Here is a 19,072-nt window from a genome sequence, read left to right as displayed (position 1 = left end):
GCAAAAGCAAGCGAGCTGAGAGGACAAACAAGAAGGTCTAAAAAGAGAGTACGTCGAGGAATCGTATCCTACATGACAAGGACAGGGAAGACTGAAAGAAAGGCTGGAATGAGCCTGGAAGGATACAGCACAGCCACGGAAACACAGAAGGGAGAATTTCGGGCATCATAATGTTCATTCTTTCGGTTTCCCAGGCTTGGAAATCTTAAAAAAAATTTCTTTTGGCACATTCCTTCTCTCCAACTGCTTTGAATCCATCACCAACTCCTATCTTTTCATTTCTTCTTTTTGAATATCTTTCAGATCAGCTATTACTCTCTTGGCACTGTCACTGTTCTTTCATAAACCTCCAACGTCTCTTAACTGAATTACTGCAGAGCTCCTAAGAGGTTTCTAATTCTAGTGTCTCTACCACCAAATATAACACGAAGGCACACCCTGCCCACTCTCAGACATTCTCTGGGAAGCTTTCTCCCACCTCCTCCCCACCAGATTTAATCACCCCCTCCTCATCCATGCTACCAAACAGGGGTTGGCCAACTGTGGCCAGCTGGTCAAATCGGGCCCCTTCCTATTTTGGAAACAGTTTTACTGCAACACAGCCACTCCTACTTTGACTGCGTACGGTCTATGGCTGCTTTCATGGTATTAACAGCAGAAATGAATGGTGGCAACAAAGACCATGTGACCCACAAAGCCTAAAGTTATTTATTAGGCTATTTCATTTTAAATACAGTATTTATTATATTAGTTATTTTTCTCTTCATAGAAAAATTTGACTACCTCTGGACTATACCATGATATTTGCATTTTACTTTAATTATTACCTTATCCTACTGATAATAAAAGTTGATAACAGGCACTTACTGAGATGGGCACTGTTCTGAGCCATTAGGTATATTATCTCATTTACTTCTTACAACATTGCTAAGGGACAGATATTATTCCTATTTCCATTTTACAGATGAGGAAACTGAAGCTTATTATTCTAGACCCCACGCTTTCAACTACAACACAAATAATGACTACCCTATTTTCTTGAGCTTATTAAGAACAAAGATCATGTCGAAATCAGTTTTGTATTCCCAGAGACTCACACAGTGTCTGACAGAGTAGGTATTCCATAATTGTTTGCTAAGTTAATCTCACTAAAATAACCACTTTTACTCTGCCTTCTCTCCCATGAGCAATGACTTGGTTGCTCGCTGTATCGCGTCTAAACTCCTCTGGCTGGCATTAAGCCTGACCATAATCTGGGACAACTGAACCTAGCAAAGTTCAGAAAGGTCAATAAAGATCAACTCCTGTTTCAGAATTGGCTGCTTTTCCTTTGGACACCGTATGACTCGAACTCAGCACATGAGATAAACTAAGCTGCCGATAAAACTCACCTGCCATCACGGGACCTGTGGAGGCTGCCGTGGTAGCTGCTCACTTTGCTGTGGACACTCCCTGCTGTGCTTCTCTGGTCATCCGCCACGGCCAGCTGAGTTGAAGGAGCATGTGTGGATATCCCTTGAGTGGAAGTTCCTCTTGATTTCCTTATGGTAGGAGTATCTGGATCCCTCAGGAGGGACTGAGCAAAGTCAGGTTCCTGGAGGACCTGTCGGCTGTCGTTCGCTATCCTAGATAACAAAATACTAAGTGTAAGATAGCAACCCTACAGACCAAAAACGATTCTCTGACAGACTGATGCTATTCTTCAAAAAAGAAAGCTCTCCAAACAATGTCTTTAGGACAGATATAAGGTAACACTGTTGACAGAAGAGAGACTAACACAAAAATCTGTGTCAATCTGTTCCCTAAACTGGTATGATGGAAAGAGGTTCGTATTAGAATATGGAACTCAGGATGTTAGTTCCAGTTCTATCAATAGATATGTGATCTTACGCAAGTCATTATCCCCTTTACTTAATTTTCCTCATCTATAAAATGACCGCATGCAATTTCATCATTTTTCAAAAGCCCCTTTCGGCTAAAGAAATTTATCGTTCTTGAAGACACTGAAATATTGCAAAGGTACTACCATAAAGTAAAAATAGTATTTTCTTGCATGGTTTATAGAAGTAGTGGAGGTCTCATCATGGCATAGACTCATTTTTTAATTTGTAAGAGCAGTTGTTTTGGGGTTACAAGATGATTTTATGACAGAATCTGTTGTCTAGTGCTTGAATAAACCTGACCGTAACTAGAACAAAACATATGAGAAATCAACTTACGCAAACACACAACGAAGTCCCAGACATAATAAAGGCTTAGGAGAAAAAGAATTAAGGGGACGAATTATGTCCAGAGCTAAAGTTTTTAACTGCTATGAAATGACTAAAAGCAGATCGGTGTTTATGTTGATGAACAAAATGGTAATTAAAGAGCCAATTCAACAGGTGCAAAGTTCAGTGTATCAGTTTGGGTAAATAAGTGACCATAAGAATCATAAAGTTAAAATGAGACAATATTATTTTTAAAAAAAGCTCCGACATGTGAAGATTAGATCATAAATTGACAAAGTGCATACATTCTAAGTTTCCAAATTAGGAAAGAATCACTGCTGTTACTGCCATTGTTATTTTTCGAGCTGGGGTAGAAGAACTCAAAGACTAGTATTTGTTGAGTACCTGCATAATGCCAAGCATTTTACATATATTCTCTGTTAATCTTTCTTAATACTGTTTTTATTATAGAGATTAACTCCTGAACAGACACGTCTATGGGGGTGGAGATCCATCAAGAGTAAATACTATGATCCCCATTTCATAGATGAAGAAACTGAGGTCACAAAGGATTAAAGAACTTTTCAAAAGTCATACAGAGGAACAACAACTGGGGATCAAACTGACGTTTAAATGTTTCAAAGTGAATCATAAAGGAATGATACAACATAATGTTTACCTATGTCCTGAAAGTATCACAAACTAGACAGAAGAAAGAACAACTCCAACAAAGCTATTACCACATTTATTCTTCTGTCGTCAATGGCCCTGTGCACATATACACACATCCAAAGTTGCTCTGGACTGCTGAATTTATTTTCTAAACTTATTTTTTAAAATTGGTTCAAACTGATTTCTGGTCATTCCAAACATTTAATCTACCTTCAAATGGTGAAGGTCTGTCTCCTCATTTTACAAATAAGAAAACAGGGGTCCAGAAAAATCAAGTGATGTGACCCAGATAACTCCAAAACAAGATGTCTAAAACTATTTCAACCACTGTCAGAATTATTAGCATCAGTTCAGTCGCTCAGTTGAGTCCGACTCTTTGCGACCCCATGAATCACAGCACGCCAGGCCTCCCTGTCCATCACCGACTCCCGGAGTTCACTCAAACTCGTATCCATCACGTTGGTGATGCCATCCAGCCATCTCATTCTCTGTCGTCCCCTTGCCTCCTGCCCCCAATCCCTCCCAGCATCAGAGTCTTTTCCAGTGAGTCCACTCTTTGCATGAGGTGGCCAAAGTATTGGAGTTTCGGCTTTGGCATCCGTCCTTCCAATGAACACCCAGGACTGATCTCCTTTAGCATGGACTGGTTGGATCTCCTTGCATATGTGGTTCACTGAGAGAAGGACCACCAACTTGACTGTCATAATTTTAGAAGCCAGTCTTTCAACAGCACAGTATAACAGAGGGGTTAACAGTAAAGACTAGATGCTAGAATCAGACTGCTTGGGTTTGAATCTCAGTTCTACCACTCACCAGCTACTGAACCTTGGTTCTGTGTTCTCATCTGTAAAACGACCATCTTCCTCACAAGGTTGTCTAGGGGAGTGAATGATTTCGTGCTTAGAACAGTGCTTGGAGTATTAAGTGGACTCAATTGATTGGAAACCATTGTTATGGTTACTCTCTAGTCATTTCTCAAAGGCTCAACCAGACAAACGCTACCAATGACTGTAGGCTGCTCACACTCTGCAGGAGTGACTCTCTAGCCCAGAGCACAGTCCCAGCAGGGAGGGTCACAATGCCTTTGCTGAGTCAGGGAAGTGGGTGGTCCATGGTTCCAGAAAACCAAATGGCAGGCTTTTGAGGAGGTCGAACCAGTTTCAAAAGGATTCTGGCCCGGTCAGGATCCCCAAGATAACTGGGATGAGTCCCCAGAAGGGCAGTGTTGGTTTAGTTTAGCCCCATCTCAAGTTTCTAACACAAAAGAATTACTGTATGACAGAATGGCTTGTGTGTGGCCCAGAGGTGACCAGGAATGCTAATTCAAACCCTCTCCTTAGAATTATGGAGATAGCAACCCACTCCAGTGTTCTTGCCTGGAGAATCCTGGGGACAGGGGAGTCTGGTGGGCTTCCGTCTATGGGGTCACACAGAGTCAGACACGACTGAAGTGACTTAGCAGCAGCAGCAGCAGTGATTTAAATACAGTTTAAACTTTCAAAGAATACACAAATAAATCTCCCAAGTAAGGCTGCTGCACAGAAATCAAGGACTTGGTTTGTTTTGTTTGCTACTGACCCTGTGGCATCACCGAATAGTTGATGGCAGAGAGAAACCACTCATTAACGGCTTTCTCAAAGGATGAATTCCCAGAAAAGACATTTTTGTCTTTGTTGAATTAACCTTTCCCCTTCTTTCCTTCTCGGCCCAATGAAATTGCATTTAAGGGAGAAACGCATTGTCCGATAACACTAGCAGCAGTCTCAGATATGGTAATAAGGAATGTATGTTTTTCAATTGTGATCTTTATAGATTTCAATCTAATCTGTGTAACAGAAGCTGCTAATTAGTGATAACTGAGAAAACACATAATTTAAGATCTATTTTAAAAGTACATTAACCCATACAAAACACAACATTTTACATATAATCTTAAGACTTTTATAGAAATTCATTTTCCCAAGATTTATTTTCCATGTACCTTAGGTTACATAAAATCATAAGAATATGGATTCCACTCACTTAGAATTTGTGACAATTCAAATAAGTATAAATATTAGCTTTATACTTGGTAAAAAGTCTGAGGTCATCTGTTCCTTTGTGAATACTGCAGGGTCTTATTTTATTCTATTAAGTAAGCGGTCAAAAAATGAAAGATTCCTCAAATATGGCCAAATCGTTTATTTTACCATGACTCTCTAATATGCAATTTGGCCAACTATGAATTAAAATAACATCTTTAACATGTTTCATTTTTTATCTGCTCATATCGTTTCACTATTTTGGCTTTAATGTGTATGACTTAGAATAAAATAACATGCTATCCCTTTAAACAATTTATGGTGTAACTTGCAAGAACAATGGACAACTGGAAATGGAAATCTAATACTGGGTGACTTTAGCCAAGGCACCGAGCCTCTCTGTGCATGCTTCCACATCTTTAACACAGAGATGATAACACTAGTCATCACAGAAATGTCAAAAAGATCAAAGAAGAATATATATATGTGTGTATATATATATAAGAGCATTCATTTGTTTTTAATTTTAAGATGGTAATTTTGAGTTTTTTAAAAAAAGATTGGCTTTCCCTCAAATATTCTGAATTAGTAAGGAACAGGCCTTAAGCCTGGTTCTACCTGGCTATCTTTTCTGAGTACGTTTTTAGGTTGAAGATTTCATCATACCTGGTGGCAGCTGAGGTTATAATCTTGTTGGGATATTTACTCCAAATCCAAATTGTTTCAACATAGGAAACACACACACACACAATTATGTAAGTGTGAAGCCTGTGAACACCACGATAATTGACTAATTGATTGATAATTGACTAATCAATTGATAATTGTTACCAAAATGTGACACAGGGATATGAAGTGAGCAAAGATGTTGGATAAAAAGGCACCAACAGATTTGCTCAACACAGGGTTGCCACGAGACTTCAATTTGTAAAAACTGTGGTGCCTGCAAAACAAGAGTCCAAAATGCAGTACCTAGATGCAATGTCAAAAATGACAGAACGATCTATTCGTTTTCAAGGCAAACCCTTCAGTATCACAGTAATCCAAGTCTATGCCTTGACCAGTAATGCTGAAGAAGCTGAGGTTGAACGGTTCTAGAAGACCTACAAGACCTTCTAGAACTCACACCCAAAAAAGATGTCCTTTTCATTATAGGGGACTGGAATCCAAAAGGAGGAAGTCAAGAAACACCTGGAGTAACAGGCAAATTTGGCCTTGGAGTACAGAATGAAGCAGGGCAAAGGCTCATAGAGTTTTGCAAGAGAATGCACTGGTCATAGCAAACACCCTCGTCCAACGACACAACAGAAGACTCCACACATGGACATCACCAGATGTACAGCACTGAAATCAGATTGATTATATTCTTTGCCGCCAAAGATGGAGAAGCTCTCAGTTCAGTTCAGTTCAGTCGCTCAGTCGTGTCCGACTCTCCGCGACCCCATGAATCACAGCACACCAGGCCTCCCTGTCCATCACCAACTCCCGGAGTTCACTCAAACTCATGTTCACAGAGTCGGTGATGCCATCCAGCCATCTCATTCTCCGTCGTCCCCTTCTCCTCCCGCCCCCAACCTTTCCCAGCATCAGAGTCTTTTCCAGTGAGTCAACTCGTCGCGTGAGGTGGCCAAAGTATTGCAGTTTCAGCCTTAGTGTCAGTCCTTCCAATGAACATCCAGGATTGATCTCCTTTAGAATGGACTGGTTGGATCTTCTTGAGTATAAGGGACTCTCAAGAGTCTTCTCCAACACCACAGTTCAAAAGCATCGATTCTTCGGCGATCAGCTTTCTTTACAGTCCAACTCTCACATCCATACATGACCACGGAAAAACCATAGCCTTGACTAGACGGACCTTGGTTGGCAAAGTAATGTCTCTGCTTTTTAATATACTATCAAGGTTGGTCATAACTTTCCTTCCAGCAAAAACAAGATTGGGAGTTGACTGTGGCTCAGATCATGAGCTCCTTATTGCCAAATTCAGACTTAAATTGAAGAAAGTAGGAAAAACCACTAGACCATTCAGGTATGACCTAAATCAAATCCCTTACGATTATACAGTGGAAGTGACGAAGAGATTCAAGGGATTAGATCTGACAGACAGAGTGACTGATGAACCGTCGATGGAGGTTCGTGACTCTATACAGGAGACAAGAATCAAGACCATCCCCAAGAAAAAGAAATGAAGAAAAGCAAAATGGTGTCTGAGGAGGCCTTACAAACACCTGTGAAAAGAAGAGAAGCGAAAAGGAAAGACACACTCATTTGAATGCAGAGGTCCAAAGAATAGCAAGGAGAGATAAGAAAGCCTTCCTCAGTGATCAGTGCAAAGAAATAGAGGAAAACAGCAGAAGAGAAAAGACTAGAGATCTCCTCAAGAAAATTAGAGATAATAACGGAACATGTCATGCAAAGATGGGCTCAATAAAGGACAGATTTGGTAGGGACCTAAGAGAAGCAGAAGATATTAAGAAGAGATGGCAAGAATACACAGAAGAACTATACAAAAAAGATCTTCACGACCCAGAGAATCACGATGGTATGATCACTCACCTAGAGCCAGACATCCTGAAACGTGAAGTCAAGTGGGCCTTGGCAAGCATCACTACTAACAAAACTAGTGGGGGTGATGGAATTCCAGTTGACCTACTTCAAATTCTAAAAGATGATGCTGTGAAAGTGCTGCACTCAGTATGTCAGCAAATTTGGAAAACTCAGTCGTGGCCATAGGACTGGAAAAGGTCACTTTTCATTCCAATCCCAAAAAAAGGCAATGCCAAAGAATGCTCAAACTATCGCACAATTGCACTCATCTCATATGCCAGTAAAGTAATGCTGAAATTTTTCCAAGCCAGGCTGCAACAGTACATGAACTGAGAACTCCCAGATCCTCAAGCTGCATTTAGAAAAGGGAGAGGAACCAGAGATCTAATTGCCAACATCCGCTGGATCATGGAAAAAGCAAGCGAGTTCCAGAAAAACATCTACTTCTGCCTTATTGACTAGGCCAAAGCCATTGCGTGGATCATAACAAACTCTGGAAAATTCTGAAAGAGATGGGAATACCAGATCACCTGACCTCCCTCTTGAGAAATCTGTATGCAGGTCAGGAAGCAACAGTTAGAACTGGACATGGAACAAGAGACAGGTTCCAAATAGGAAAAGGAGTACATCAAGGCTGTATATTGTCACCCTGCCTATTTAACTTCTATGCAGAGGACATCATGAGAAACGCTGGGTTAGAGATAGGCAGATGACACCAACTTTATGGCAGAAAGCAAAGAACTAAAGAGCCTCTTGATGAAAGTGAAAGAGGAGAGCTGAAAAAGTGAAAAAAGTTTGCTGAAAACTCAACATTCAGCAAATTAAGATCATGGCATCTGTTCCTATCATTTCACTGCAAATAGATGGGGAAACAGTGGAAACAATGACAGACTTTATTTTGGGGGACTCCAAAAATCACTGCAGATGGTGACGGCAGCCATGAAATTAAAAACACTTGCTCCTTGAAGAAAAGTTATGACCAATCCAGACAGCATATTAAAAACCAGCAACATTACTTTGCCAACAAAGGTCCGTCTAGTCAAAGCTATGGTTTTTCCAGTAGTCATGCATGGATGTGAGAGTTCGACTATAAAGAAAGCTAAGCCTTGAAGTATCGATGCTTTTAACTGTGGTGTTAGAGAAGACTCTTGAGAGTCCTTTGGACAGCAAGGAGATCCAACCAATCCACCCTAAAGGAAATCAGTCCTGAATATTCACTGGAAGGACTGATGCTGAAGCTGAAACTCTAATATTCTGGCTACCTGATGCAAAGAACTGACTCACTGGAAAAGACCCTGATGCTGGGAAATATTGAAGGTGGGAGGAGAAGGGGACGACAGAGGATAAGATGGTTGGATGGCATCACCAACTCAATGGACATGAGTTTGAGTAAACCCTGGGAGTTAGTGATGGACAGGGAGGCCTGGCGGGCTGGAGGCCATGGGGTCACAGAGAGCTGGACATGACTGAGCGACTGAAGTGACTGAAGTGAACTGTCTGCAAAGCACAATAAAGGGAAGTGCAATAAAACAAGGTATACGTGTTTTCTTGACTAATTTTCTGTTTACCTATTCATTTTTGTTTTTAAGGATAGGTAGTTCTTTGGCTCCATCGAGTCTTAGCTGTGGTGTGTGGGCTTGGCTGCCCTGCAGCACCTGGGATCTTAGTTCCCTGACCAAGGATCAAACCCATGTCCCCTGCACTGCGAGGCGATTCCTATCCACTGGACCGCCAGGTAAGTCCCCACCTATCTGTGTTAATAGAGATACGCTAATCTGTGGGCTCCTCCCTTTTCCTTCTGATCCTGTCACTTTTCACTTTTAAGGCTGTGTTAGGTGTTAAATCAATGCTCCAGCTGCCCAATGCGCTTCAGTGCTCACTGTCAACAGTATTCTATCTGACGTCACTGTTGCCACACCAGTGTGTTTCCTCATCAGACCATCACATTTGTCAAGCGTATCTTTTCCTATTTACCAATGTATTTCTTTCAAGCCTGTTTGTGCTTACTAGTGTTTTTAAACAATATATAGTTTCCTCCTCAGTTCAGTTCAGTTGCTCAGTCATGTGTGACTCTTTGCGACCCCATGAATCACAGCACGCCAGGCCTCCCTGTCCATCACCAACTCCCGGAGTACACTTAAACTCATGTCCATCGAGTCGGTGATGCCATCCAGCCATCTCATTCTCTGTCGTCCCCGTCTCCTCCCACCCCCAATCCCTGCCAGCATCAGAGTCTTTTCCAGTGAGTCAACTCGTCGCATGAGGTGGCCAAAGTATTGGAGTTTCAGCTTTAGCATCAGTCCTTCCAATGAACACCCAGGACTGATCTCCTTTAGAATGGACTGGTTGGACCTCTCTGCTTTTTAATATGCTATCTAGGTTGGTCATAACTTTCCTTCCAAGGAGTAAGCGGCTTTTAATTTCCTGGCTGCAATCAGCATCTGCAGTGATTTTGGAGCCCCAAAAAATAAAGTCTGACACTGTTTCCCCCTCTACTAAAGTATAAACTCAACGAGGAGTTTTTTCCCCCCAGGGGTCTTATTCCCAGAGCCTAGATCAGTGTCTGGCACATAGCAGGTGCTCATTAAATACATACATACATTGACAATATGTACTTATACTTAGCTTTATGAGAAAAAGTTACAGTTAAAAGTATTCAGCACTTCCATCTTCTTGAACAAGACTACGTTCCTAGCATACTTAACCTACCTAATACTCCTTGTTGTTATTTTCCAGAGACTCAGAAGAACCTTTACAAAAATAACTGGTCCTGTTATTATCATTGTTGAGTGACTTTGCCAAAAACTACACCCTCATCCTATCTTGGGGTTCTCTTTTCTTTCTGCTAAAGGATGCTCTTTAGAAATTCTTATAGATAGGGTATGCCAGAGATAAATTATTTTAGTCCTTGCCCCAAAATGTCTTTCTCTTGTCCTCAACCTGCAGTGGTGCTTTAGATGGATAAAGTTATCATCACTCAGCATTTTAAAGATATTAGTTCATTATCTTCTAGCTGTTATTGTTGCTGTTGAGAAGCCTGCACAGTTGATCATCTTTTGGAGATTTCTTCTCTCTGGTAGCTTTTAGTTGCAAAGAATGTCTCTAGCCTTCTAGTTGCAAAGAATGTTTCTCATTGCGATTGATTTTTACTTGTCCTGCTTCGTATGCACAGCGTAGTTTTAATGTGAGGTTTGACAAGTTATCAGTTCTGAAAATTTCAGGATGTACTTCTTTAGTTATCATTCCTTAGTCATTCTTACAGCCCCTTGTTCTAGGACTCCCACTAGATGTATACTGAAGGTTCTCAACCTGTTTTTAATATCTCTTAATGGCATAATGGTTTTTCCCATGGTCACGTATGGATGTGAGAGTTGGACTGTGAAGAAAGCTGATCGCCGAAGAATTGATGCTTTTGAACTGTGGTGCTGGAGAAAACTCTTGAGAGTTCCTTGGACTGTGAGGAGAGTCAACCAGTCCATTCTAAAGGAGATCGATCCTGGGCGTTCATTGGAAGGACTGATGCTAAAGCTGAAACTCCAATACTTTGGCCACCTCATGCGACGAGTTGACTCACTGGAAAAGACTCTGATGCTGGGAGGGATTGGGGGCAGGAGGAGAAGGGGACGACAAAGGATGAGATGGCTGGATGGCATCCCCGACTTGATGGACATGAGTTTGTGTGAACTCCGGGAGTTGGTGATGGACAGGGAGCCTGGTGTGCTGCGATTCATGGGGTCGCAAAGAGTCAGTCACGACTGAACTGAACTGAAGTAGACAAAAGAACTGTACACAGAAAAGTATAAGACACTGATGAAAGAAATCAAAGATGACACAAACAGATGGAGAGATATTTCATGTTTCTGGGTCGGAAGAATCAATACTGTGAAAAGGACTATACTACCAAGCACAATCTACAAATTCAACGTGATCCCTATCAAATTACCAACGGCATTTTTCACAGAACTAGAACAAAAAATCGCACAATTCATATGGAAACACAAAAGATCCCAAATAGCCAAAGCAGACTTCACAAAGAATGGAGTTGGAGGAATCAACCTTCCTGACTTCAGATTATACTACAAAGCTACAGTCATCAAGATAGTATGGTGCTGGCACAAAAACAGAAATATAGACTGATGGAACAAGATAGAAAGCCCGGAAATAAACCCATGCACCTATGGGTACCTTATTTTTAACAAAGGAGGCAAGAATTTACAATGGGGCAAAGACAGGCTCTTCAATAAACGGTGCTGGGAAACCTGGACAGCTACATGTAAAAGAATGAAATTAGAACACTTCCTAACACCTATACAAAGATAAACTCAAAATGGATTAAAGACCTAAATGTAAGATCAGAAACTATAAAACTCTTAGAGGAAAACATAGGCAGAACACTCAATGACGTAAATCAAAGCAAGATACTCTATGACCCACCTCCTAGAGTAATGGAAACAAAAACAAAAGTGAACAAGTGGGACCTGATTAAACTTGAAAGCTTTTGCACAGCAAAGGAAACGATAAGCAAGGTGAAAAGACAGCCCTCGGAATGTGAGAAAATAACAGCAAATGAAACAACAGACAAAGGATTAATTTCCAAAATATACAAGCAGCTCCTACAACTCAATGCCAGAAAAACAAACAACCCAACCAAAACGTGGGGAAAAGACCTAAACAGACATTTCTCCAAAGAAGACATACAGATGGGTAACAAACACATGAACAGATGCTCAACACTGCTCATTATCAGAGAAATGCAAATCAAAATTACAATGAGATATCATCCAAAAAATCTACAAATAATAAATGCCGGAGAGTGTGTGCAGGAAAGGGAACACTCTTGCACCGTTGATGGGAATGTAAATTGATACAGCCACTATGGAAGATGGTATGGAGATTCCTTAAAAAAACTAGGAATAAAACCGCCATATGACCCAGCAATCCCACTCCCAGGCGTATACCCTGAGGAAACCCACGCTGAAAAAGACCCATGTATCCCATTGTTCACTGCAGCACCACTTACAATAGCTAGACTATGGAAGCAACCTAGTTGTCCACTGACAGATGAATGGATCAAGAAGTTGTGGTACATATGCACAATGGAATATGACTCAGCAATCAAAAGGAAGGCATTTGAGTCGGTTCTGATGAGGTGGATGGACCTAGAAGCTATCACACAGAGTGAAGAGAGTAAGAAAGACAAAGACAAATATTGTATTCGAATGCATATATATGGCATCTAGAAAAGCAGCACTGAAGAATCTATTTATAGGGCAACAACGGAGAAACAGACATGGAGAAGACACTTATGGACATGGGGAAGGGTAGGAGAGGATCAGACATTCTTCACCACCTCAAATCCTATTTCATTATGCCTATGTTAGGGCCAAAGAAATCTGCATTTTGACAGTTTTCCAGACTTGAGAAAGCATCACACGCACAGTACAGAAAAAACAGGGACGTGTTGCAGACATTCTCACATGATCGGAAGTACTGTTCTCATGAACTTCCTGCATTTTCAGTTTCCTTGGCAGCATCACTTTCTAGGCCTTCAGACTCCCATCAACTAGATATTCAGTAGCTACATGGATCAAATCGCTTCCAAGAAACTGCCACTGATATTAAGTTTGCCAAATACATGTATAAGCTTACACTGAAGCTGACTAATCCAAACCATTTTCTTCACAAGCCTTAGATTATAAAGACAAATGACAGAAACTTACAGCACAGAGGCATTTATTAGAACTCTGCAGTAAGCCAGGGCTTTAAGAGAAAGACACCTGAAAAACTCTATCCTTGAGTTCAAAAGAAGGCACAAGCTTGTAAACACAATACAAGATACAGCAGCATGACCTATGAAGCAATCAAAATTATCAAAGACTTCATGTCAGTCCCTCAACACAGGATTTTTGAATGAGTATTTGCCTGTACTGGCAGTATGGCCATCAGTATTCTAACAAAAAATGCGAGCAAAGGCACAGAGGTTCGAACAGGGTGTGTGTAGTGTTGCTGGGGTACGAAGAGCGCATGAACTGTAAGCACAAGAGGTAAGCACTTTCAGAAACATGTGTACGCATGTGTGTGTAAACACTGACATAAACATATCAATGGACATATCTGTACATCCAACTGCCAACTCACCGCAGACCCACTCCTTCCTTTCCAATCCTTCCAAAACCAAACTCTTCATTTCCACTCCTTAGTTTCTCCATTTTCACAAATGGTAATCCCACTCTTCTAGCTGCTCAGGCCGAAACCCTTGGGGTCCTCCTTGAAACCGCTTCTGCGTATCCACCTCACAACCTACCAGCACTTCTTGTCATTCGACTTCGCAACCTATCTAGAATCTGACCACTTTCCAAACGTCCTCCACAGCGTCCACCCAGTTTGAGTGATTAGTACCTCATCCTTGGATTTCTGGAGTGGCTTCCAGTTCATCTCCATTTGTACACAAGAACCAGGGTGATCCTTTAAAGACATGCCACCCCTGTGCTCATGATCATGTCTCTTCCGCGCAACAGCTTCTAACTCACTCAGAATCAAATCCAAATTCCATAAAGGAGCTCTAAAGACACCTCCCAACCCCAGTGCTTTCTGATCGAATTTCCTTCCCTTCTCCCTTACTCACACGGCTCGAGCCTCTGTGGTGTCCCCGTTGTTGTGTGAATATAACCAGCATGCTTCCACTGCAGAGCCTCTGCACTAGTTGCTCTGCTTCCTCTGCCTGGACTGATCTTCCCGAGATACCTGTATCATTTGTTCTCTCATTTCATTCACATCCCTGTCACACTGTCTCCTTATTAAAAAGGACTTCCCTAATGTCTCCATACTGTTTCACTGTCACCTAACTCTATTCTTTCTTATTGGCAGTCACTGCTATCTGACATTATCTACTTATCTGTATCTTACCATTCCAACCATCACTACAACTGTAGCTCCATAAGAACAGACCACATTTTGTTCACTACTCATCTCCACTATTTGGAATGGTGTCTAGCACATGCTGCTGCTGCTAAGTCACTTCAGTCATGTCCGACTCTGTGCGACCCCACAGACGGCAGCCCACTAGGGTCACCCCCGTCCCTGGGATTCTCCAGGCAAGAACACTGGAGTGGGTTGCCATTTCCCTCTCCAATGCACGAAAGTCAAAAGTGAAAATGAAGTCGCTCAGCTGTGTCTGACTCTTAGGGACCCCATGGACTGCAGCCTACCAGGCTCCTCTGCCCATGGGATTTTCCAGGCAAGAGTACTGGAGTGGGTTGCCACTGCCTTCTCCGGTCGAGCACATGGAATACATCCAATTGATATTTGCTGAATGGATGACTGTTGACTAAATATACTCATATAGCCCTTACCCAACTTAACAGCTTCCCTGGTGGCTCAACTGGTAAAGAATCTGCCTGCTACTGCAGGAGACACAAGAGACGTGGGTTCAATCCTGGGGTCAGAAAGATCCCCTGGAGAAGGAAATGGCAACCCACTCCAATATTCTTGCCGGCAAAATTTCACGCGTGGACAGAGGAGTCTGGCGGGCTCTATATATAGTCCATGGGGTCTCAAAGAGTTCTACATGACTGAGCGCTCACCCCACATACAAGTTAAATAGAAAGATGACTAGAAGGAGTATGGAAGACATTTGAGCTGTACAAAATTGAGAGCAGAAATATCTGATGAGCCATAACTAAAACCAGATAAGGCAATGAGAATGAGACAGCTGTGAAATTAGTTAAATAAAAGCAGCAGAATCTACAACTGACTGGATGTGGGAGCTTGGGTCAATGAAGGAGCAATATGCCTTCTAGGAATTAAAAAAAAAAAATGAGCAAGGAGTAAAATCAATTTTAGACATGTTGAAGTTGAGGTACTTGAGACAAATTCAGGTTAGGATATCCAACGGCTGCTTGTTAGGCGGATTTGGAACTTACCAGAAAGATGACAAGGCTATAGATTTCGATTCAGGAGGCATCAGTGTGTGAGGAACAGTTAAAATCAGTGAGATGAAATTACCCAGAGGAAGCATGTAGAATCAAAAAGAACAGAAACAGACTGCTAAGAAGCACCAGGAAGAAGAAGAAGATGCAAGAAAGGAAACTGAGAAGGACTGGACTGAGATGTAGCAGACCACAAAAGTTTGCACAAAACGCTGAAGTGATTTTCGGGAGAGGAGGACAGACTGAGGTTGAGGGGAGTAGGGGTCACATACGGAATGACGGTGAAATGAAATTCAGGTTTGAAGTGAGTGACATAGATTTGGCATAAGTGCTGAGGAGAATGAAGAGAAACCTTCCCGTCGACCACACTGGAAACTGACTAAAGACAAAGAGCAAATAGAGCGGCTATGGTTTAAACTGTCTAGCAATAGGAGAATGGATAAGCAAAATACAGTAATCTATACAATGGAAGATAAGGAAAAGGAAAGAACTATTAATGAGCACAAAACCATTAGTGAGTCTTGAAAACAGAGCAAAGAAGAGCACTCTTAACTCAAGCACAATGAGAGTTATACACGTATGGCTTCATTTGTATGAAGCTCTAGAATACACAGTGATCACCTAGGGAGGATGCTAAACAGCAGTTGCCTCCAGAGGATGGCACAGACATGGGCTGACTAGCAAGGAGCATGAGGGCGTGAGGCAATGGTAATGATCCAGTGCTACACCCTTCTAAGGATTTGGCTTTCTAAGCTGCAGGTTTTTATCAAAAGTGTTCCGTGCAGCACTGCCCATAATAGCAAACCCTTGGAAATACTTAAATAACCATCAGTAGAAGATGCTAAGTAACTCCAGATAGTAGTATTAACACAATTGGCCATTACACAGCAATTAAGAGGAAAGAACCAGACTAACAAACAACGGATACAGATATAAACACAGATACATGTACAACATTATATATTTATATATATATATATGGAACGTAAAAAAGTATAGAATGTTGCTTATGGATATGCTTGTGATGTACAGTAAGAGTATAAACACAAACATAAGAAGAATTAACGACAAATTCAACACAGTGATGATCTCATCTCTGGGGAGAAAAGAGGGAAATGAAATCAAGATGGATACTAACAAAGGAATCTTCAACTCTACCTGTACTGTTTTATTTCTTTAAAAAAGAAATCTGGGGCATTCCCTGGTGATCCAATGGTTAGGACTTGGTATTCTCACTGTCTGGGCCCCAGGTTCCATCCTTAGTTGGGGGAACTAAGATCCTGCAAGCCATGTGGGATCTTGGGTGTGGACAAAAAAAAAAAAAAAAAAAAGTCTGAAGCAAACACTGCAAAATATTATTGGACAAAGCTAGACAGTAAGAGTTTTATAGGTATTCATCTATGCTTTATCCTTGGAACATTTAAGAACACGAAAAGGCACAACATTATAGTATAAAAAAATGCAGTATTACTACCATACACGTTATTACTAACAATTATGTTCTCTTAAACAAATCTGTAAGACTGTCAGGTAAATGTCCTCAGGCCTTTAGGAAATGCTTACAATCTATATATTGGAAGTGATTTGAAAAGTATCTGACATTTTCTGGGTCTGAGTATGTTAATACATGACAGTAAAACAGAACCAAGGGACTTCCCTGGCAGTCCAGTGGTTGACTTCGTGCTTCCAGTGCAGAGGCCACGGGTTCTATCTCTGATCAGGGAACTTAGATCCCACATGTTGCATGGTCAAAAAAACAAAACTGAAAAAAAGAAAAACAGAAATGACAGAACTACTGTAGTCAATAACACCGAAATCATAAAGATATTCCAGTCCCATTAAATCATTAAAGATATTTAATAATGAGGCAACAAATGATTATGTTCTCTATATCTTCTAATCTTTTATAAATGGCATTACTTTTATAACCGGGGGTGGGGGGGAACTGCAAGGGAAACATATCAAACAATCAATATCTTGATTACGTTTTTCTTAATTACTTTAAAATTTTCTTCACAGAAATGTTTTTCTTTTTCCACCTTTCTCATTTCATTCCAAATTCCTAAGGAAATGAACAGCTCTGAGGCATGAAACTTCTGTTCAAAATTATAAGTAATATACACACTTCAAAAATTCTTAAAAACTGATGAACCAGAAGACAATTTTAAATATGCTGCAAAAGAAGCAATGGTCCATGAAAAATCTATGATTTTCACACCTACTGCATTCCATATCTTCAGGCCAAGGAACACCAAACAGCTCCCTGAGCTTCGAGCACTCACTGTGAGCCTGCTGACAGCCCGCGGCAGGGAAGGGTGACACGTCCGTACTCCACACAGGAGCACAGAGCGCACAGAGAGATGGCCGGAAGTCCCGAGAGCAGTCCAAATTCACCCCAGGGCGGAATGGCCGGGAAAAGTCCAAACCAAATCATTAGATGGACAGTTGTATACAAGTCAAAGTTTTCTTCACATATAATATGGCAATATTCCTGTTTTTTCTGTTTCAGAAGATTTCTGAAGGCAATTAAAATCTTCTGAAGGGAAGTTTTTGTGTTTTTCAACAAAACCCTCTTCACCCTACCCTAGAGATTCTGATTTGGTTAAGTATGAGGTGTATTACAGAATCTATACGGATATTTTAATTATTACAGGTGATATTAATGAAAACACCTAGCTCAGAACGACAAATAACAATACATACAGTCCATTTTACACAGAAAAACCCACAAAAGATATGTGTCAAATGCTCAGAAACCTGACTACTGCTTGGCAATGGGATTACAAGAGATTTCAAATTTGTTTTTCTTATGTACTTCAATTTCTGTATTTTTGTCAACTAACATATATCAATAGGAGAGGAGGACAAAAAATGAAAGAGAGGGTAGGAGAGGAAGAGCAGTCGTTATACACAGGGGTACACATTTTGAGGTGGCAGGTAACGGAAGAGATATCACTTTGGTCTCATATTTGCCTGTTCTTTTTACATTAAAAGCAAAATTTAAAAACATACACTAGAGTTCTTTGAACTCTGAAAGCACACGATGTAAACAGAGCTAATACTGTAAGCTGATATTAAGGAAACAGAAAAAATAGTGGCCCCAAACATAAAACCATACTAAAATTATCATCATAACCACAGGAAGGGATCAATTATCCCTTTTGACTACCAAGTATTTTTTTCACATGTTTATATAATCAGTTTCAGAGTCATTGCTGACTTTTACCTCATAACATAGTCTCACCACAAGGCCTTTCCACTAAGACTCAATCAATTTATTTCTAATTTGATATAAAACATTTTCCAGAAGGCTTCTATACACAACGCAGTCACAAAACCGAGTGTCACTTAGAGAAACAGGTGTTCAAAGAAGTTAACTGTGTAACAGACGTGATAACTGATAGATAACTATATGGGACGATCCCTTTACCACTTCTTATCACTATTCAGTTCAGTTCAGTTGCTCAGTCGTGTCCGACTCTCCGCGACCCCATGAGCCACAGCACGCCAGGCCTCCCTGTCCATCACCAACTCCCGGAGTACACTCAAACTCATGTCCACAGAGTCGGTGATGCCATCCAGCCATCTCATTCTCTGTCGTCCCCTTCTCCTCCCGCCCCCAACCTTTCCCAGCATCAGAGTCTTTTCCAGTGAGTCAACTCGTCGCATGAGGTGGCCAAAGTATTGCAGTTTCAGC

At 41.1% G+C, this 19,072-nt stretch overlaps 1 pseudogene across 1 annotated transcript in view; it reads right to left on the bottom strand.

The window, feature by feature from the left end:
- The window catches only part of LOC148773944 (ferroxidase HEPHL1-like), a 122,510-nt pseudogene that overhangs the window by 77,413 nt on the left and 26,025 nt on the right, over positions 1-19,072 (bottom strand). The window contains exons 5-6 of the transcript XR_016036398.1: positions 16,534-17,137; positions 1,392-1,625 (exon numbers count right to left, since the gene is read on the bottom strand). The product of XR_016036398.1 is annotated as a ferroxidase HEPHL1-like (transcript). The remainder of the gene's footprint in view (positions 1-1,391; positions 1,626-16,533; positions 17,138-19,072) is intronic.

Source organism: Moschus berezovskii, chromosome 25 (genome assembly GCF_049115385.1).
Source record: "Moschus berezovskii isolate FMDL1 chromosome 25, NW_MosBer_1.0, whole genome shotgun sequence".
In the NCBI taxonomy this organism is placed as follows: Eukaryota; Metazoa; Chordata; class Mammalia; order Artiodactyla; family Moschidae; genus Moschus; species Moschus berezovskii.
Note: the sequence above shows the minus strand (reverse complement) of the source record. Positions and strands in the feature narration are given on the sequence as shown.